This window comes from Sturnira hondurensis, unplaced genomic scaffold (genome assembly GCF_014824575.4).
Source record: "Sturnira hondurensis isolate 20B ecotype Veracruz unplaced genomic scaffold, ASM1482457v3 Scaffold0022910, whole genome shotgun sequence".
Lineage (NCBI taxonomy): Eukaryota > Metazoa > Chordata > Mammalia > Chiroptera > Phyllostomidae > Sturnira > Sturnira hondurensis.
This window is the reverse complement of record NW_028095541.1, coordinates 8,122,892-8,145,798: the sequence shown is the minus strand read 5'-3', so window position 1 is coordinate 8,145,798 and position 22,907 is coordinate 8,122,892. Positions and strand designations below refer to the sequence as shown.

Genomic DNA, 22,907 nt, shown 5'->3' with positions numbered 1-22,907 from the left:
AAAAACAGAACCTTTAAACTTGCAGATTAAATAACATGTGACATTTGTTTTCCGACTCCAGAAGAAAAGGACTGCAGGTTCTCCGTGACAATCACACCAACAAGCAGAACACCCACTGCCACAGTTTTTAGATGCACGTGATAGCAAGTCACACACATCTCCCACTGTAATCTTCAAAGTTGTCTCAAAAGGTTTTATACTTTTACTTCTTCCATGTAAAATTTAGGCACAGCTTGTCAAATTCCATGAAAATCTGAGACATGATTTGGACTGGGATTGCAATTAGTTTATAGATGAACCACAGTGACTTTTTTACAATGAATTTCTCACCAGTAGGTGCCACCAGTCCCCTGACAGAGCTTCTGTTCTGCACTTCAGTGGTGGGGCTAGAGGACACTGCCTCTGACGTCTCACATATCTTTCCTTAGATTTATTACTTCCGCTTTTAAAAATGTTATGTTTCAATTACAGTTGGTATTCAATATTATTTTATATTGTTTTCATTTGTATATTGTAGTAGTTAAATATTTATATAATTTACAAAGTGATCACCACCCCCCAATAATTCACATACCAATTTGCATCATACATAGTTATTACAATATTTTCACTATTTTCTATATGGTAAACTTTGCATCCTCACCACTACTATGCAACTACAAATTTGTACTTCTTAATCCCTTCACATTTGCCACCCAGGCCCCTAATTCCCCTCCCTGTCAACCATCAGTTTGTTCTCTGTATCTGTGAGTCTGTTTCTATTGCATTTGTTCATTTATTTTGTTCTTCAGAATCCACATATAAGCGAAATCACATAGTAATTGTCTTTATTTGTCTGACTTCTTTCACTTAGAATAATACCCTCTAACTTCACCTGTGCTGTCTTCACACCAGCATTTACTAAACAGACTGTCCTTATCCATTGTATCTTCTTGCCTCCTTTTTCATATATTAATTGACCATACAGGTATAGGTTTATTTCTGGGCTGTCTAATCTCTTCCATTGATCTATGTGTCTGTTTTTATGAAAGTGCCTAGGGACTTTGATTACAACAGCCTTGTGTATAGATTGATATCAGGTAGCTTGATACCTCCAACTTCATTCTTCCTGGTCAAAAGTGCTATTAAATTTCAAAATGTTGTGTGATCCCAGAAAAATTTTTGGATTGTTTGTTTAAGTACTGTAAAAAACAACACAGTCATTTTGATAGGCATCACACTCATTCTATACATTGCTACAGGTAATAGGAACATTGTAATGGTGTTAATTCTTCCTATCCGTGAGTATTTTATATGCTTCTAATTATCTGTGTCTTCTTCAGTTTCTTTATTCAGTGTCTTACAGTTTTCCTAGTACACGTCTTTCCTTTTTTATTGAATTTATTGGCGTAACATTGGATAATAAAACCATATAAGTTTCAGGTATACCATTCTCTAATTCATCATTAGTATATTGCATAGTGTGGTCACCATCCCAAAGTATAGGCCTTTACCTCCTTGGTTTAATTTATTCCTAGGTATTTTTTTATGCAGTCGTAAATGGGATTGTTTTCTTAGTTTTCCTTTCCGATACTTCATTATTGGTGTATAAAAATGCAGCCCTTTTACAAATATTTATTTTGTATCCTGCTACTTTGCTGAATTCACTTATCAGTTCTATTAGTTTTTTGTGGAATATTTAGGGTTTTTTTAATATGCAATATAATTTCATCTGCAAGTAATGATAATTTTACTTCTATCTTTCCAATTTGGATGCCTTTTATTTCTTATTCATGTATGATTGCTGCGGCGAGGATATACAAAAGTATGTTTAATAAGAGGGGTCAAAGTGGCCATTCCTGACTCATTTCTGATCTTAAAGAAAATGCTCTTAGTTTTTCCCCATTGAGTATGATGGTACCTGTGGGTTTGTCTCATATGACCTTTATTATGTTGAGGTGTGTTCCCTCTATTTCCACTTTGCTGAGAGTTTTTATCATAAATGGGTGATTTCTGCATCTATTGATATGATCATATGACTTTTATCCTTCATTATGTTTGTGCGGTGTATCATGTTAATTGATTTGTACCTATGGTACCAACCATGCATCACAGAAATAAATCCCACTCGATCATGGTGTATGATTTTTTAATGTATTGCTGAATCCAGTTGGGTAATATTTTCTTGAGAATTTTTGCACCTCTGTTCATCAGGGATATTGGCCTATAATTTTCTTTTTTGTGGGTGTCTTTCTCTGGTCTTGGAATCAGGATAATGCTGGACACATAAGATAAGTTTAGAAAACTTCCCTCCTCTTGAATTTCTTAAAAAAGATTTTATTCATTTATCTTCAGAAAGAGGGAAAGGGAGGGAGAAAGAGAGGGAGAGAAACAGCAATGTGTGGTTGCCTCACACATGCTCCCTAATGTGAACCTGGCTCCAAACCCAGACATACGCCCTGACCAGGAAACAAACCAGCGACCACTGAGACACTCCAGCCATGCCTGGATTTTTTGAATAGTTTGAGAAGTATTCAGCTTAATTCTCCTCTGAATGTTTGGGGAAATTCACCAGCACTTTTGTTTGTTAGGGAGCTATTTTGATTACTGCTTCAATTAAATCTGTTCAGATTTTCTGTTTCTTCTTGTACAGTTTTGGAAGATTGTATATTTCTAGGAATTTTTCCATTTTTTCCACACTGCCTAAGTTGTTGACATATATTATAATGTTTTCTTATAATACTTTGTATGTCTTTGGAGTCAGTTCTTCTTTTTCCTCTTTTATTTCTGATTTTATTTGGGTCTTCTCTCTTTTTTCTTGATTGTCAGGTCAAAGGTATATCAATGTTGTTTATATTTTCAAAAACCCAGCTCTTAGTTTCATTGATCTTTTGCAATGTCTTTAGACTCTGTTTTGTTTATTTCAGCTCTATTCTTCATTTTTCCTTCTTCCTACTCATCATTGGCTTTATTTGTTCTCTTTTTTAGCTCCCCCAGATATAACATTAAATTATTTATCAGAGGTTATTCTTGTTTCCTTTTAAAATATATTTTGTTGATTATGCCAGTAGAGTTGTCCCATTTTCCCCCGTTAACTTCCCTTCATCCTACACACCCTTCCCACCCACATTCCCCCCACTTTAGTTCATGTCCATGTGTCATACTTACTAGTTCTTTGCCTTCTATATTCCCATACTATTCTTAACCACCCCATGTCCATTTTCTACCTACCATCTATGCTACTTATTCTCTGTACCTTTTCCCTCTCTCTCCTGCTCCCACTCCCCTGTTGATAACCCTCCAGGTGATCTCCATTTCTGTGGTTCTGTTCCTGTTCTAGTGGTTTGTTTAGTTTGTTTTTGTTTTTGTTTTTGTTTTAGGTGTGCTTGTTAATAACTGTGTTTGTTGTCATTTTACTGTTCATATCTTTTATCTTCTTTTTCTTAGATAAATCTCTTTAACATTTCATATAATAAGGGCTTGGCACCCTGGCTGGTGTAGCTCAGTGGATTGAGTGTGGGCCTGCGAACCAAAGGATCACAGTTCGATTTCCAATTAGAGCACATAACTGGGTTGCAGGCCAGTTCCCAGCGGGGGATGCATGAGAGACAACCGTACATTAATATTTCCCTCTCTCTTTCCCTTCCCCTCTAAAGATAAATAAGTAAAATCTTTTTTAAAAAATATATTTTATTGATTATACCATTACAGTTGTTCTATTCCCCCCTTCATTCCCCTCCACCCACACACTCCCTCCCCCACCATTCTCCCCCCCTTAGTTTATAACCACGTGTCTCAAGTTCTTTAGATTCTATATTTCCCCCACTATTCTTGCCCTCCCCCTATCTATTTTCTACCTACCCTCTATGCTATTTTCTGTGCCTTGTCCCCCCTTCTCCTCCTCCCACTACCCTGTTGCTAACCCTCCATGTGTTCTTCATTTCTATGGTTCCGCTCCTGATCTAGCTGTCCTCTTGGTTTGCTTTTGTTTTAGGTGTGGTTGTTAATAACTGTGAGTTTGCTGTCCTTTCACTGTTAACATTTTTCATCTTCTTTTTCTTAGATAAGTCCCTTTAGCATTTCATATAATAAGGGCTTGGTGATGATGAACTCCTTGAACTTGACCTAATCTGAGAAGCTTTATCTGCCCTTCCATTCTAAATGAAAGCTTTGCTGGATAGAGCAATCTTGGATATAGGTCCTTACCTTACATGACTAGAAATACTTCTTTCCAGCCCCTTCTGGTCTGTGAGGTCTCTTTTGAGAAATCAGCTGATAGCCTATGGGAACTCCTTTGTAGGTAAGTACCTCTCTTTCTCTTGCTGCTTCTAGTATTCTCTCCTTAATTTTAATCTTAGCTAATGTAGTTATGTGCCTTGGTGTGTTCCTCCTTGGGCCCAAATTTTTGGGGGCTCTCTGAGCTTCCTGAATTTGCTAGAAGTCTATTTCCTTTGCCAGACTGGAGAAGTTCTCCCTTATTATTTGTTCAAATACCTTTTCCACTTGTTGCTCTTTCTCTTCTCCTTCTGGTACCCCTATAATTCAGATGTTGAAATATTTAAAGATGTCCTGGAGGTTCCTAAACCTCTTCTCATTTTGTTGAATTCTTGTTTCTTCATTCTTTTCTGATTGGATGTTTCTTTCTTCCTTCTGGTCTACACCATTGATTTGAGTCCTGGTTTCCTTTCCATCACTATTGGTTCTCTGTACATTTTATTTATTTATTGGTTCCCTTTATTTCACTTACCGTAGCCTTCATTTTTTTAAATCGAGTTTTCCACCAAATTCAACCAATTCTGTGAGCATCCTGATTACCAGTATTTTGAACTGTGCATCTGATAGGTTGGCATCTCTTCATCACTTAGTTGTATTTTTTTCTGGAGCTTTGATCTGTTCTTTCATTTGGACCTTTTTTTTTCTCAGCATGCCTGTTACGTAGTAAGGGGCAGAGCCTTAGGTGTTCGCCAGGGTAGGGCAACCCAGGTCTCTGGGTTGTGACACTGTATGTGGGGAAGGGGTCTGAGAGGGAACAATGGCACTTGCTCCACTCTCTGCCGGTTTTCAGTCACTTCCCCCACTACCCACCAGTACATTGGGCCCTTCTGGTGCTGATTCCCATGTGGGTGGGTTTGTGTTCATTCTAGGACCCTGTGGCTCTCTCCAGGGAACTCTCCTATGGGGCTGGGAGTTTCTCCCACTGCCGCCTCAACCCCACAGGTGTTTTCAGTCACTGGTTTGAGGCTTTATTTCCCCAGGCTGGAATCCAGGGTTGTGTGGTCCATCTAGCTCCCCAGTTTCGCCTGATGTATTTGCACTTGAATGTGGAACTGCCAGGTCCACCAGCTGCCAACTTGCCAGCCAGCTTCAGCCTTGCTTGCTCCACTCCACATACCACCACCTTACCGGGTCCGCCAGGTATTGCCTTGTGCGCCCCAATCTGCCAGCCACCGCCTTGGAGCAAGTCCTCTCTGATGGGCTGCCCTACTCCACCCCTCCAATGGTCTGGATGAATATGTCTTCTTTAACTCCATGGTTGTCGGACTTCCATACAGTTCGATTTTCTCTCAGTTCTGTTTGGTTTTTGTTTTTAAATTATTGTCCTTCTTTTGTTTGTGAGAGGAGGCACAGTGTGTCTACCTATGCCTCCATTGTGGCCAGAAGTCTATTCTTGTTTCTTTAGGTAAGCATATATTGTGATGAGTTTTCCTCTTAGGACTGCTTTTGCTATGAGCCATTGATTTAGGTTGTTGTGTTTTCATTTTCATTTGTTTGAAGATATTTTTTTATTTTTTCCTTGATATTGTTTTTAACCCATTCATTATTTAGTAATGTCATTAAGCATCCATGTGTTTGTGTGTTTTTCAGTACTTTTCTTGTCTCCTAATTTCTAGTCTCATACCAATGTGGTTAGAGATGATTCCTGATATGATTTCAGTCCTCCTAAGTCATTTGAGCCTTGTTTTGAAGCCTAATATGTGGTCTGTTCTGGAAATGTTTCATGTGCTCTTGAAAAAAATGTATATTCTGTTGCTTTGTGGTGAAATGCTCTGAAAATACCAATTAAACCCATCTTGTCTAATGTGTCCTGATTCCTTGTTGATCTTCTAACTGGAAGATCTATCCATTGATGTCAGTGGGCTGTTAAAGTACCCTACTACATCTGTATTACTCTCAATTTCTCTCTTTATGTCCATCAATATTTGCTTCATATATTCAAGTGCTCGTGAAAAGCACTGCCATATATGCCAGTCTGTGGAAAAATTGCCTTCCATGAAACCAGTCTCTGGTGCCAAAAAGGTTGGGCACTGCTGCAGAAGGGGGATTTCTGCCGTACCGTTTTCCATAGTGTATAGTGTACCAGTGTACTTTCCCACCAGCAATATAAAGGATTACTCTCTCTTTTGTTATTACATGTCTTGTTGATAATAGCTATTCTAACATGTCTGAGGTGCTGTCTCACTGTAGTTTTGATTTGCGCTTCCCTAATAGCTAATGACATTGAGCATCTGTTTGTATATCTGTTGGTCATTTGTATGTCTTCTTGGGAGAAGTGTCTGCTCAGTTCCTCTGTCCTTTTTAAAACTGGATTAGTTGTTTCTTTTGTGTTAAGTTGTATGAGTTCTTTATGTATTTTGAATATTAACCCCTTGTCAAACCTGCTTGCAAAAAATACCTTCAAGTTGGTTGTTTTTCTTTTTGTTTTGTTGTCAGTTTCTTCTGCTGTGCAGTAACTTTTTTGTTTGCTATAGTGTAGTTCATTTATTTTTGCCTTTACTTTCCTTGCTTTTGGGGTCAAAATCATAAAATGTTCTCTGTGGCCAAGATCCATAAGTTTAGTATTTATGTTTTCTTCTATGGAATTTATTGTTTCAGATCTCATATTTAGGGAAAAATTTGAGATCTTACTACCCAACATCTTTCATCAGTTTGCCTCAAATAAACTGACAAAAAATTTTAAATCTTATATTTAGGCTTTCAATACATTTTGAATTAATTTTATTACATAGGGACAAATTAAAATCTAGTTTCATTCTTTGAATGTGGATTTCCAATTTTCCCAGTGCCAGTTATTGAAGAGGCTTTATTTTCTCCATTGTGTGTTTTTGGCACCTTTCTGAAAATATATTTGCCATATACATGGGGTTTTATTTCTGGGTGCTCAATTCTGTTACATTAGTCTGCCTGGCTGTTCTTCTGCTAATAACATGCTGTTTGATTACTGTAGCTCTGTAGTACAATTTGAAGTCAGTTAGTGTGATTCCTCCAGCTTTATTCCTATTTCATAGGATTGCTTTTGCTATACAAGACTCTTTTTTAAAAAGATTTTACTTATTTATCTGTAATGGGAAAGGGGAAGGGAAGGAGAGAGGGAGAGAAATATCAATGTATGGTTGCCTCCTGTGTGTCCCCTGTTCGGAACTGGCCTGCAACCCAGGCATGTGCCCTGACTGGGAATTGAACCACGGTTGTTTGGTTCGCAGGCTCATGCTCAATCCACTGAGCTACACCAGCCAGAGCTATATAAGACTCTTTTGTAGTACCATATAAATCTGAGGGCATTTTGTTCTACATCTTTAAAAATGGTATTGGAGTTTCAATGGGGATTGCATTAAGACTGTATATTGCATCCCTAGCTGGTGTAGCTCAGTGGATTGAGCATGGGCTGTGAACCAAAGTGTCGCTGGTTTGATTCCCAGTCAGGGCACATTCCTGGGTTGCAGGCCAGCTCCCCAGTGGGGGCCACATGATAGGCAACCACACGTTGATGTTTCTCTCTCTCTTTCTCCCTCCCTTCTCCTCTCTCTAAAAACAAATAAATAAATAATCTCAAAAAAAGACTGTATATTGCTTTGGGTACTATGGCCATTTTAACTATGTTGATTCTTCCAATTCATGAACACAGAATAGCTTTCAATTTCATTGGTCTTTTAAAATCTCTTTTAATAATGTTTTTAATAATCCTTTACATCCTTTGTTAAGTTTATTTCTAGGTATTTTATTCTTTTGAATGGAATTGCAAAAGGAATTTTTTTCTTTTTTATTTCATTGTTAATATACAAGAATGAAAAGGATTTTTAAAAAACGTGTTTCTAAATTCTCATATATGGATATGTTTAATGATTTTAGAGAGAGGGGAAAGGAGAGAGAAACATTGATCAGTTGCCTCTCAGAAGGGCCCTGACCAGGGATTGAAACTGCAAAGTTGTTATGTGGCCTGAGATCAGATCAAACCTGCAGTGTTTTGGTGTCCAGGATAACACTCCAACCAGATCAGGCAGTGGATTTTATACATTGATTTTTGTATCCTGCAACTTTATTTTATTTTTTATTGCTTCTAATAGGGGGGTTTTGTATGCCTTTTATGTATTACTTTTGCCTGATTGCTCTGGGTAAGACTTTCAGAACTATGATGAGTAAGAGTAGGGAAAGTATGCAACCTTGTCTTGTTCCTGATTTTCGAGGAAAAAATCTTTCAGTTTTTCACCATTAAATATGATACTAGTTGAGGGTGTCTTATATATGGCCTTTATTATGGTAAGGTATTTTCCTTCTATACCCATTTTATTGAGCATTTTAATCATAAATAGATGTTGTATTTTACCAACTGCTTTTTGCAGCTAAAGATAAGATAACATGACTTTATCCTTTGTTTTGTTAACATGGTATATTACATTAATTGATTTCCATATGTTGAACCATCCTTGTACCACTGGAATAAATCTCATTTCATTGTGATGTATTAATTTTTAATATATTGTTGTATTCAATAAACTAATCTTTTGTTTAGGATTTTTACATCTCTATGTATTAATTATACCAATCTGTAGTTTTCTTTTTTAGTGTTAAACTTGCCAGGTCCTTATGTTGGCCTCACAAAATGTGTTGGAAAGTATTGCCTCTTCAATGTTTGGAAGGGCTTGAGGAGTACATTACATCTTCTTTGAATGTTTAGTAGAATTCACTAGTGAAACCATCACATCTTGGACTTTCATATTTGCAGAGGTTTTCTTCTGTTCAGTTGTGGTTTAGTTTTTATTTTATAATCATAAACATAACTCTGCAAACCAGCTAAACATGGAAGGGGTAAGGAAAACATGGAAATCAATTAAAGAGCATGAAGACTACAGGACATTCTAAGCAGATGGAGGTGAGAGGGTACTCTTCTGAGCTACAGAAAGAATGGCCTTGCAGTTAAGATAAAACACAAGTCAAATTTATTAGAGTTGTCCACAGTCACTAATGGTGATCTCCTTGCTGGTAGTGTCATTCCTGGGCCTGAAGCACTCCACAGCTGTCATAACATCCATGCAGTCTTTCAATTGACCAAAGACTACATGCTTGCTGTCCAGCCATTCACTCTTGGCAGTGCAGATGAAAAACTGGGGACTTCTGGCCAAGATGGAGGCGTAGGTACATACTGTGCCTCCTCACACAACCAAAAGAAGGACAACAAAAAAATTCAAAAACCAAAAACAACCAGAACCGACAGCAAATGGAATTGAATAGAGGTCTGACAACCAAGAAGTTAAAGAAGAAACATTCATCCAGACTGGTAGGAAAGGCTGAGAAAGACAACCAGACAGAAAGGACTTGTGGCAAGGCAGTGGCTGGCAGACTGGGCAGTCCCACATTCACGTGCAGATAAACTGGGAGGAATAATGGGGGAGTGAGACAGACTGCACAACCCAGAGTTCCAGTTTAGGGAAATGAAACCTCAAAGCCTCTCAGTGAAAACAGCTTTGGGGCTCTCTGCTCCTCCTGTTAAACAGACAGCCACATCTTCCTGCACAGTGCCCGAAGCCTCAACCCTGAGATACGATGGTGAAGATCAGAATGAACGGATTTGGCCAGATTTGGTGCCTGGTCACCAGGGCTGCCTTTTACTCAGGCAAAGTGGACGTTGTTGCCATCAATGACCCTTTCATTGACCTCAACTACACAGTCTACATGTTCCAGTATGATTCTACTCACAGCAAGTTCAAAGACACAGTCAAGGCTGAAAACAGGAAGCCTGTCATCAATGGAAAGTCCATCTCCATCTTCCAGGAGCAAGATCCCGCCAACAACAAATGGGGTGATGCTGGTGCAGAATATGTTGTGGAGTCCACTGGTGTCCTCACCACCATGGAGAATAATGGGGCTCACTTGAAGGGTGGAGCCAAGAGGGTCATCATCTCTGCCCCTTCTGTGGATGCCCCCATGTTCGTGATGGGTGTGAACCAGGACAAGTATGACAACTCCATGAAGATTGTTAGCAACACCTCATGCATCACCAAGTGCTTGGCCCCCCTGGCCAAGGTCATCCATGACAACTCTGGTATCATGGAGGGACTCATGACCACAGTCCATGCCATCACTGCCATCCAGAAGACTGTGGATTGCTTCTCTGGGAAGCTGTGGTGTGATGGCTGACAGCTCCCCAGAACATCATCCCTGCTTCCACTGGTGCTACCAAGGCTGTGGGCCAAGGAGTGGGAAGCTCACTAGCATGCCCTTCTGTGCCCCCACCTCCAATGTGTCAGTTGTGGATCTGACCTGCTACCTGGAGAAAGCTGCCAAATACAATGACATCAAGAAGGTAGTGAAGCAGGCATCTGAAGGGCATCCTGGGCTATACTGAGGACCAGGTTGTCTCTTAAGACTATAACAGTGACACCCACTCCTCCACCTTTGATGTTGGGGCTGGCATTGCCCTCAATGATCACTTTGTCAAGCTCATTTCCTGGTATGACAATGAATTTGGCTACAGCAACAGGGTGGTGGGCCTTGTGGTCCACATGTCCTCCAAGAGCCCCATGGAGTAAGAGCCCCATGGAACACCAGCCCCAGTGACAGGAAGAGACCCTCAGCTGCTGGGGAGTCTTGCCCCAAATCTATCCCCTACACATTGAGAATCTCCTGACCTCCAGTTTCCATCCTAGACCCACTGAAGAGGAGAGGGGCTTAGGGAGCCTTGCCTTGTCATGCACCATCAATAAAGTTAACTGCACCCCTTCAGAAAAAAACACCTTTGGAGTAAAAGTGGCAGTGGGAGAAATTCACAGCCTCACAGGAGAGTTAATTGGAGAGAACCACAGGGTCCCTGAACACACACAAACCTACCCAATCAGGAATCAGAAGGGCCCAATTTGCTTGTGGGTTTTGGGGGAAGAGACTGAAAACTGGAAGGGACAGGAGCAAGCCCTATTGTTCCTTCTCAGACCCCTCCCCCCACATACAGTGTCACAACCCAGCCACATGGGTTTCACCCTAGCCCCAATACCTAAGGCTCTGTCCCTCACCATGAAACAGGCATGCCAAGACCAAAAAAAAAAGGTCTAAGTGAAAGAACAGATCAAAGCTCCAGAAAAAATACAAAGAGACAGCCAACCTATCAGATGCACAGTTCAAAACACTGGTAATCAAGATGCCCACAGAATGGGTTGAATACAGTCCCAAATTACAGGAAAAAATGAAGTCTATGCTAAGTGAAATAAAGGAAAGTGTACAGGGAACCTACAGTGATGGGAAGGAAACCAGGACTCAAATCAATGATGTGGACCAGAAGGAAGAACAAAATATTCAACCAGACAAGAATGAAGAAACAAGAACTCAAAAAAATGAGGAGAGGCTTAGGAACCTCCAGGACACCTTTAAGTATTCAAACATCCAAATCATAGGGGTGCCAGAAGGAGAAGAGGAAGAGCAAGAATTTAAAAACTTATTTGAACAAATCATGAAGGAGAACTTCCCAATCTGGCAAAGGAAATAGACATCCAGGAAGTCCAGAAAGCTCAGAGAGTCCCAAAAAAGTTGGACCCAAGGAGGAACACACCAAGGCACATCATAATTATGCTAGCCAAGATTAAAATTAAGGAGGGAATCCTAGAAGCAGCAAGAGAAAGAGAGACAGTTACCTACAAAGAAGTGCCCAGGAGACTATCAGCTGATTTCTCAAAAGAGACCTTGCAGGCAAGAAGGGGCTGGAAAGAAGTATTCCAAGTCATGAAAGGCAAGGACCTACATCAAAGATTACTCTATTCATCAAAGCTATATTTTATAATAGGAGGGAAGATAAAGCACTTCTCAGATAGAGTCAAGTTCAAGGAGTTCATCATCACCAAGCCCTTATTATATAAAATGTTAAAGGGACTTATCTAATAAATAGAAGATAAAAATATGAACAGTAAAATGACAACAAACTCAGTTATTAATAACCAAACCTAAACAAAAACAAAAACAAACTAAGCAAACCACTGGAACAGGAACAGAATCACAGAAATGGAGATCATTATGGAGGGTTATCAGTGGGGGAGTGGGTGGGGAGAGAGGGGAAAAGGTACAGAGTATAAGTGGCATAGATGGTAGGTAGAAGATAGACAGGATGAGGTTAAGAATAGAATAGGAAATGTAGAAACCAAAGGACTTATATATATGACCCACAGAAATGAACTAAAGGTGGGGAATGCGGGTGGGAGGGGGTGTGCAGGGTGGGGGAAAATAAAGGGGTGAAAATGGCACAACTCTAATAGCCTAATCAACAAAATATATTTAAAAGAAAAATTGGGAACAGTTTGTGTTCATTTCAGCATTTGCCATGGACAAGATGCCAGGATCTGTATGTTTCAAGACAAGATTTCTCCCTGTAGAAATGTGCTGCCTGTGCTGGGGATCTGGCCCTCAAACCAGGCATGTGCCCTTGAGTAGGAATCGAACCTGTAACCCTTTGGTTTCCAGAGCAGCACTCAATTCACTGAGCCACTCCAACAAGAGCTGATTATTAATTTTTAGAGAGAGGGGAAGGAAGAGAAAGAGAGAGAGAGAAATACTGTGTGAGAGAACAACATTTTTCAGTTGCCTCCCATACATGCCCTGAACATGGACCAAATCTGCAACCTAGGCCCGTGTCCTCAGCAGGAATTGGACCTGTGACATTTCAACTCATAGGACAATGCTCCAACCAACCAGGGCTCAGTTTGTTTATATGAGTATTTTCTCTTTTTTCCTTAGTGAATCTAGCCAGAGGTTTGTGAATTTTATTAATATTTTCAAAGAACCAGCTCTTTTATTCAATTCTGCTTTAATTTTTAGTATTTCTTTTCTTCTGCTGACTGTGAGTTGCTTTTGTTCTTCTTTTTCTAGATCGATAAGATGTAATGTTAGGTTGTTTACTTGGGATTTCTCTTGTTCCTTCAGATAGACATCTACTGATATAAACTTCCCTATTCTTACTGTACCCCAGAAGTTTGATATGTTGCATTGTTATTCTAATTTGTCTCTATATAACTTTTTTATCTCACTTTTTATTTCTTAATTGATCCAGTCACTTTTTAATAGCATGTTGTTTAACTCTACATATTTGTGGGTTTCTTCACTTCCTTTTTGCTGTTGATTTCTAATTTCAAAACTTTGTGGTCAGAGAATATGTTTCATTTGATATCAATCTTCTTAAACTTGTTGAGGTTAGTATGTGACCCAACATATGGTCTGTGCTTGCAAATGTTCTTTGTGTACTGAAGAATAATGTATCATCTGACATTCTGAGATGAAAGGCTCTGTGAAGGTCAATTGTGTCCATTTGGTTTAATGTGTCATTTAAGGCCTTTTTTTCAGTTTTTTTCATTGTTCTTCAAGTACAGTTTTTGCCTTTTACCCCCATCCCACCCCACCCCACCCAGGCCTCCCCACCTCCCTCCCATTTCCATCCCCCAATTTTATTGTCCATGTGTCCTTTATACTTGTTCCTGCAAACCCTTCCCCTATTCCCCTGAAATTCCCTCTCTTCTATCCTCTGGTCACTGTCAGCCTGTTCTCCATTTCAGTGTCTTGGTTATATTTTGCTTGCTTGTTTGTTTTGTTGTTTAGCTTCCTGTTAAAGGTGAGATCATATGGCATTTGTCTTTCAATGCCTGGCTTATTTCACTCAACATAATGCTTTCCAGTACCATCCATGCTGTTGTAAAGGGTAGGAGCTCCTTCTTTCTTTCTGCTGCATAGGATATCATTGTGCAAATGTACCATAGTTTTTTTATTTATTCATCTACTGGTGGGCACTTAGGTTGCTTCTAGCACTTGGCTATTGTAAGTTGTGCTGCTATGAATGTTGGGGTGCATAGGTTATTTTAGATTGGCATTTCAGGGTTCTTAAGATATAATCCTAGCAGTGGAATTCCTGGGTCAAAAGGAAGATCCATTTTTAGTTTTCTGAGAAAATTCTATACTGTTTCCCATAGTGGTTGCACCAGTCTGCTATTCCACCACAGTACATTAGGATTCCCTTTTCTCCACAACCTCTCTAATACTTGTTGTTTGTTGCTTTGTTTATGATGGCCATTCTGACTGGTGTGAAGTGGTAGCTCATTGTGGTTTTAATTTTCATCTCTTTGATAGCTAGCTGCATAGGATTCCATTGTGCAAATGTACAATAGTTTTTTGATTCATTCATTTACTGGTGGGCACTTAGGTTGCCTCCAGCACTTGGCTATTGTAAATTGTGCTGCTATTTACTGAGCATCTTTTCATGTGTCTTTGGATCCTCTGTATGTCCTCCTTGGAGAAGTGTCTGTTCAAATCCTTTGCCCATTTTTTATTTTTTAACTGGGTTCCTTGTCTTCTTAGAGTGGAGTCGTGTGAGTTCTTTATATATTTTGGAGATTAAACCCTTGTCTGAGGTATCATTGGCAAATATGTTTTCCCATACAGTTAGTTCTCTTTTTATATTAATACTGTTTTCTTTAGCCATGCAGAAGCTTTTTATTTTGATGAGATCCCATTTGTTAATTCTTTTCTTTATGTCCTTTGCTCTAGGGGACATATCACTGAAATGTCTGAGATTTTCTAGCCTATGTTCTCCTCTAGGACTTTAATGGCATCATAACTTATATTTAAATCTTTTATCCACCTGGAATTTATTTCTCTGGATGGTGTAACTTGATGCTCAAGTTTTATTTTGGGGTGGGTTTTTTTTTTCTTTGCATGTAACTGTTCAGCTCTCCCAACACCATTTGTTGAAGAGCCTATTTTTACTCCATTTTATATTGCTGTCCCCTTTGTCAAATATTAACTGACCATAGAGACTTGGATTTATTTCTGGGCTCTCTGTTCTATTTCATTGATCTAGCTGTCTGTTTTTATGCATGTACCAGGCTGTTTTGATTACAGTGGCCTTGTAATACAGTTTGGTATCAAGTGTGACCCCTCCTACTTTGTTCTTCTGTCTCAAAATCACAGCAGCTATTCAGGGTCATTTACGGTTCCACATAAATTTTTGAAGTGTTTGTTCTATGTCTGTGAAATATGTCATTGGTACTTTAATAGGTATTCCACTGAGTCTGTAAATTGCCTTCAGTAGTATGGACACTTTCATGATATTAATTTTTCTGACCCATGAACACGGTATATGTTTCCATTTCGTTGTGTCTTCCTTGATTTCTTTCTTAAGTGTTGTGTAGTTTTCTTTTTTAAAATATATTTTATTGATTATACTATTACAGATGTTCTATCCACCCTTCATTCCCTTCCACCCTACAAACCCCCCACCATTCCCACCTTTAGTTTATGACCACGGGTCTTAAGTTCTTTAGATTCTATATTTCCCATACTATTCAGGCCCTCATCAGCAATGTTGGCCTGAAGTTTTCTCTCTTGTGTCTTTATCTGATTTTGGGATTAGGATGATGCTGGCTTCATAAAAAGAGTTTGGGAGTCTTCCATCACTTTGGATTTCTTGGAATAATCTGTGAAGGATAGGGGTTAGCTCTTCCTTAAATGCTTTGTAGAATTCTCCTGTGAAACCACTGGATCCAGGGCTTTTGTGTGTCGGGAGATTTTTGATTACTGCTTCAATTTTGTAAGCTGTTATTGGTCTGTTCAGGCATTCTGCTTCTTGTCCATTGAGTTTTGGAAGATTATATTTTTAGAAATTTGTCCATTTCACCTAGGTTTTCAAATGTCTTGGCATACAATTCTTCATAGTAATTTCTTACAATTCTTTATATTTCTGTGGTATCAGTTGTAATCTCTCCTCTTTCATTTCTGATTGTGTTTATTTTGATCCTCTCTTTTTTTTCTTAATGAATCTGCTTAAAGACTTGTTGTTTTGTTTATCTTTTCTTTCTTTATTTTTGTATAACCTTATGTAATTTTTAAAAGATTTTGTTTATTATTTATCTTTAGAGGGGAAGGGAAGGAGAGGGGGAGAGAAATATCAGTGTATTGTTACATCTCCTGGGTCCCCTGCTGGGAACTGGCCTGCAACCTATGCATGTGCCCTGACTGGGAATTGAACAGCGATCCTTTGATTTGCAGGCCTGCGCTCAATCCCCTGAGCTACACTAGCCAGGGCTTGTTTATCTTTTCAAAGAGCCAGTTCCTGGATTCATTGACCCTCAGAATTTTGCTTTTGTTCTCTACATCATTTCATTCTGCTCTGATCTTGGTTATTTTCTTCCTTCTACTTGCTCTGGGCTATCTTTCTTGTTGTTTCTCCCGTTCTTGTAGGCGTAGGGTTAGGTTGTTTGTTTGAAATGTTTCTATCTTTTTAGGTTGTCCTGTATCGCTATGAACTTCCCTCTCAGTACTGCCTTGTCTGTAGCCCATAAGTTTTCGACTGTTGTGAGTTCATTTTCATTTGTTTCCAGAAACTTTTTGACTTCTTCCCTAATTTCATTCTTGATCCATTCATTGTTTAATAGCATGCTATTCAATCTCCATGATTTTGAGTGTTTTGAGTTTTTTCCTTGCGGTTGATTTCTAGTTTCAGTCCCTTGTAGTCAGAGAAAATGCTTGGTATGATTTCAGTTTTCTTGAATTTGTTGAGGCTTTTTTTGTGACATGTCATGTGGTTTGTCTTTGAAAATGTTCCATGTGCATTTGAAACGAATGTTTATTTAGCTTCTTTGGGATGGAGGGCTCTCTCTATATATATCAATTAAGTCCATTTCATCCAAGGCATTGTTCAATGCCACAATATCTTTGTTGATATTTTGTTTGGAAGATCTGTCCATTTTTGACAGTGGGGTGTTAAAATCCCCTACTATACTTGTATTGCTGTCAATATCTTTCTTGAAGTCCTCCAAGATTTTTTTTATGTATTTGGGTGCTCCTATATTGGGTGCATATATATTTATAATGTTTATGTCTTCTTGGTGGATTCTTCCCTTGAGTATTATGTAGTGACCTTTTGGGTCTCTTTTTATGGCCATGTTTTGAAGTCTATTTTGTCTGATATGAGTATTGCTACCCTGTGTGGGGGCAACTTTCCTCTAAAGTTCCCCCATGTGCCACAGATGAAAGTGAATATGACTGAGACACGACATGATCTACTTAGGGAGGAGAAGTGAGCAGTGGCCAGTTTCACAAAAGAAAAAGGCCTAGAACCCCCTCCTCCAGGGCTTTTATTGGGTTCTAATACACAGGAATACAGGGTGGCAAGTATCAAACAGTAGATAACATTTCAGAGAAATCTGAGGGCTGAGTATGAGTCCAAGTCTGTCAGGAACAGAGTTTTAGGGTATCCTGCTTGAACCCTTAACATATGAATGAAAGCACTCTTAGCAGAGATTTCACAGGTTTATCAGCAAGTCTTTGTGATGCCAGATTTTTTTCTAGGACATACTCTAGCAAGGCAAGGAGCTGCACCTCTCCCCATCAGGTATTCAGGCTAAAGGGGATTAGAGCCAGGAATTGCTTCTCCCAGAGAATGTGGGCACTTGGGCTATGTCAGAGTGGGGGTGTGGCTGAGAGTCCATTGCTTTGTTGCAGCCCCCAGAGTCCTTCTATGAAGTCCTCCCAAGTGATCAAGTTTGGCTTAGGTTGCCCCCCGCTGTGAGGGGTCTTAGAGTTTGCTACTAGAGTCAAGCTTTGTCTCCTGCGGCTCCCATTCCCGAGGTCGTCCCTTGCCCTTACCCACAAAGGGTGGAGATACAATTCCTAGAACCACGCAGAGTGATCTACAACACCCTGGCTATTTTTCCCTGTCCATTTCCTTGTAAAATTTGTTTCCATCCCTTTACTTTCAGTCTGTGTAGGTCTTTGTCCTAAGGTGGGTCTCTTGTAGGCAGCATATGTGTGGGTCATGCTTTTTTACCCATTCACCTATTCTATGTCTTTTGATTTGAGCATTTAATCCATTTACATTTAAGGTTATTATTGATAGATATTTATTCATCAACATTTTCATACCTGTGTTCTTCTCTCTCTCTCTCTCTCTCTCTCCTTTCCTTTCTTTTCTTAAAGCAGTCCCTTTGGCAACTCTTGCAGAGCTGGTTTGGTAGAGGTGTATTTTTTAGACTTCTTTTGTCTGAGAAGTTCTTTATTTACCCTTTACTCTTGATTGAGAGCCTTGCTGGGTAAAGTAGACTTGGCAGCAGGCCTCTAGTTCTCATTACTTGGAATATTTCTTGCCATTCTCTTCTGGCTTGCAGCATTTCCATTGAGAAGTCAGCTGCTAACCTTATTTGGAATCCCTTGTATGTTACTTCCTGTTTCTCCCTTGCTGCCTTTGAGATTCTCTCTTTGTCTTGGAATTTTGCCATTTTAATTATGATGTGTCCTGAAGTGGGTTTCTTGGGGTTCCTCTTGATTGGGACTGTGTTTTCTGGATTTGTGTGACTTTTTCTCTCATCAAATTAGGGAAGTTTTCCATCATTACTTTTTCAAATAATTTTTCTATCCCTTGCTCTTCTTCTTCTCTTTCTGGTATCACTATTATAGGGAAATTGTTACAATTCATATCATCCCCCATTTCCCTTAATTCCTCTTCATTCTTTCTGAGCCTTTTTTCCTTTTCTTCCTCTTTCTGGGTGTTTTTTTTTTCTATCATGTCCTCCAGCTCACTGATCCAATCTTCTGCTTTATCAACCCTGCTTTTGATTCCTTCCACTGTGTTCTGCAGTGCAGGAATTGTATTCTTCATTTTCTCTTGGCCCTTGTTGATAGTTTCTATTTCCTTTTTCATGTTCATATAGTTTGCAATGAGTTCATTGTAGTTTCCCTGTAGTTTTCAGTAATTCCTTGTGACCTCATTGAGCTCCTTAATAACCATTGCTTTGAATTCTATATCTGATAGTTGGGTTGCCTCTATTTCATTTAGTATTCTTTTTGAGGCTTCATTCTTTCCTTTCATTTTGGGATTGTTTCTTTATCTTCCCATTGTTTGTGAGACTCTTCTTGTTAGCCTCTGCTTCTTAAATTCATCTGTTCTGACTCCTTGGGTTTATGGTGTGAACTTCTAGGGTTGAATACCTGTGAGATTCAGTGGTGCTTTCTCCTTGATCTCCTGAGCTCACTGGTCTGGGCTGCTGTTTATGTTGGCTTTCTGTTTGCCTTTGGGTTTTGATTGTTGTTGGGTCTTTCTTTCGTGGGTCCTTCCCACCAGCTGGTTAACTGAGGGTCACTTTGTCGACCACCACTTGCATTTTGTTGTGCTGGTTTGGGCAGGTTGTGTTGAAGCTGGTTCTTCCATGTGTACAAGGTTTTTGGGATTCTCTCTTGCTCTTGCTCTTGCTTGTTCTGTGCAATTTCTCCAGTATTTGATTGTTTCTCCAGATAGACCCTGGATTGAAGTTAGTGTGGCTTCTACTCCCTCCTTCACCTTCTTCTGTTGTCATCTGTTGGTGTTTTCTTTGTTGGTGAGTTTCCTCTTCCAGCAGGTGTACTGTTGTCCACAGCTTCCACCTACTCATCTGTTTTTTTCAGTGCACGCTACAATTTTTGGTCTCCGATTTTCATATATGCTGGGGTACTGTTGGCTATTTGCTCTGTTCCTCTGTAGATCAGCTAGTGTAATGCCACCATCTTCAGTCTTCCCCAATATTTCTTAATTCATTTCCTATTTGGATGATCTCTCTAGAGCTACCAATGGAATATTTTGATCCCCAACTATGATTTTGTTTTTGTCAGTTTTTCCATCTAATTCTGTTAGTAATTGTTTTATATATTTTTGTGTTCCCTGATTACTTGCATATTGAAAGGTGTTATAGCTGCTTGATGTAGTATTTACTTTATCATTATAAAATGCCCATCTTTGTCTCTTGTTACCTTTGTTTCCTTCAAATCTATTTTTCTGCTTTTCTGTCAATGCTATTTGCTTGGAGAATTATTTTCTACCATTTCACTTTGAGTCTGTTTTTTTATGTACAATACTTTTTTAAATATGCTATTACAGTTGTCCCATTTTCACTCCTTTACTTTCCTCCACCTTGTGCACCCCCACCCCACTGCATTTCCACCCTTTAGTTCAAGTACATGGGTCATACATATAAGTTCTTTGGTTTCTACATTTCCTATACTATTCTTAACCTCCCCCTGCCTACCTTCTACCTACCATTTATGCTACTTATTCTCTGTCATTTCTCCCTTTCTCCCCACCCACACCCTTACTGATAACCCTACATGTGATCTCCATTTCTGTGATTTCCTTTCTGTTCTGGTTGTTTACTTAGTTTGTTTTTTTCTTTGTTCATTTGTTTGTTTAGGTTCAGTTGTTAATAACTCTGAGTTTCTTGTCATTTTATGGTTCATATTTTTATCTTCTATTTCTTAGATAAGTACCTTTAACATTTCATATAATAAGGTCTTGGTGATGATGAATTTCTTTAACTTGGCCTTATCTGGGAGGCACTTTACCTACCCTTCCATTGTTTTTTTTTTTTTTTTTAGATTTTATTTATTTATTTATTTATTTTTAATTTTTTCCCAATTTTTTATTTAATTATTTTTCAAGTACAGTTTTCTGTCTATTACTCCCATCCCACCCCCCCATCCTCCCCCCTCCCTCCCATTTCCACCCTTCTAAGTTGTTGTCCATGTATCCTTTATATAGGTTCCGCTAAATCCCTCTCTTATTTCCCCTGAAATTCACTCCCCTCTCCCCTCTGGTCACTGTCAGCCTGTTCTCTATTTCAGTGTCTTTAGTTATATTTTGCTTGCTTGTTTGTTTTGTTGTTTAGCTTCCTGTTAGAGGTGAGATCATATGGTATTTGTCCTTCAACACCTGGCTTATTTCACTCAGCATAATGCTTTCCAGTTCCATCCATGTTGTTGCAAAAGGTAGGAGCTCCTTCTTTCTTTCTGCAGCATAAAATTCCATTGTGTATATGTACCATAGTTTTTTGATCCATTCATTTACTGACGGGCACCTAGGTTGCTTCCAACTCTTGGCTATTGTAAATTGTGCTGCTATGAACATTGGGGTGCATAGGTTCTTTGGGATTGGTGTTTTAGGGTTCTTAGGATACAATCCCAGCAGTGGAATCGCTGGGTCAAAAGGCAAGTTTAATTTTAGTTTTCTGAGAAAATTCCATACTGTTTTCCATAATGGTTGCACCAGTCTGCAATCCCACCAACAGTGGACCAGAGTCCCCTTTTCCCCACACCCTCTCCAACATTTGTTGTTTATTGCTTTGTTTATGATAGCCATTTTTAGAGAGAGGGGAAGGGAGAATGAGAGGAAAAGTAATATGCATTGGTTGCCTCTCACATGTGCCCCAACTGGGGTCCAGGCTGCAACCAAGGTGCATACTGTAGGCAAGAATCAAACCAGTGACCTTTTGCTTTGCAGGATGGCACCCAGACAGTTGAGCCACACCAGTCAGGGCTGGATCTTTAACTTTCTTTTTTTTTAAAAAAAACTTTTCTTATTGATTATGCCATTACAGTTGTCCTATTCCCCCCCTTCATCCCCCTCCACCATGCACACCCCTTCCCCAAACATTCCCCTCCCTTTCATTTATGTCCATGTGTCAGAAGTTCTTTAGATTCTATATTTCCCATACTATTCTTGCCCTCCCCCTGTCTATTTTCTACCTAGCGTCTATGCTACTTATTCTCTGTACCTTCTCCCCCCTTCTCCTCCTCCCACTCCCCTGTTGCTAACCCTCCAGATGATCTCCATTTCTGTGGTTTTGCTCCCGACCTAGCTGTTCTCTTAAGTTGCTTTTGTTTTAGGTGTGCTTATTAATAACTGTGAGTTTCCTGTCCCTTCACTGTTCATATTTTTATCTTCTTTCTCTTAGATAAGTCCCTTTAACGTTTCATATAGTAAGGGCTTGGTGATGATGAACTCCTTGAATTTCACCTTATCTGAGAAGCACCTTATCCCAAGCAGGAGGGAGCAGTGAGACAGACCACACAACCCAGGGCCCCAGTGCTGGGAATTAAAGCCTAAAAGCACCACCTGGAAAAACTTTCAGGGTCAAGGTGCCAGGAGAAGCTCCCAGGCTCACAGAGAATTTGTTGGAGAGACCCATAGGGTCCTAGAGTGTGTATAAACCCATACACCCGGGAACCAGCACCAGAAGGGCCCAATTTGCTTGCGGGAACAGGCAGAGGGGACCAAAATCCATGAGAGAACAGAATGCCATTGACCCTCTCTAACCAAACTCCCACATACAGCATCACAATCCAGCCAGTGAGTTGCCCCACCCTGGTGAACAGCTAAGGCTCCGCCCCTTATTCAGAACAGGTGGGAACAGACCAAAACATTATGGGTCAAGAAGAACAGCTCAAAGTCCCAGAGCCAATAGTTCTAAGCAACCAAGACAGCCAACCTATCAGATGCACAGTTCAAAACACTGGTGATCAGGATGCTCAGAGAATTGGATGATTTTAGCCACAAATTAGAGGAACAAATGAAGGCTAAACTAATTGAAATGAAGGGAAATGCACAGGAAACCAATAGTGATGGAAAGGAAACTGGGACTCAAATCAAGGAGATGGACCAGAAGGAAGGAAGAAATGACCAAACAGAAAAAAGTGAAGTTACAAGAATTCCAAAAAATGAGGAGAGGCTTAGGAACCTCCAGGACATCTTTAAACATTCCAACATTTGAATTATAGGGGTACCAGGAGGGGAAAAGAAACAGCTGCGGGTGTAAAACTTATTTGAACAAATAATAAAGGAGAACTTCCCCAGTCTGACAAAGGAAATAGACTAACAGGAAATCTGG

General features: G+C 39.6%; 1 pseudogene; it reads left to right on the top strand.

Moving 5' to 3' along the window:
- Positions 1-9,754: 9,754 nt before the first annotated feature.
- On the top strand, positions 9,755-10,847 carry LOC118980570 (glyceraldehyde-3-phosphate dehydrogenase-like; annotated as a pseudogene).
- The last annotated feature ends 12,060 nt before the right edge of the window (positions 10,848-22,907 follow it).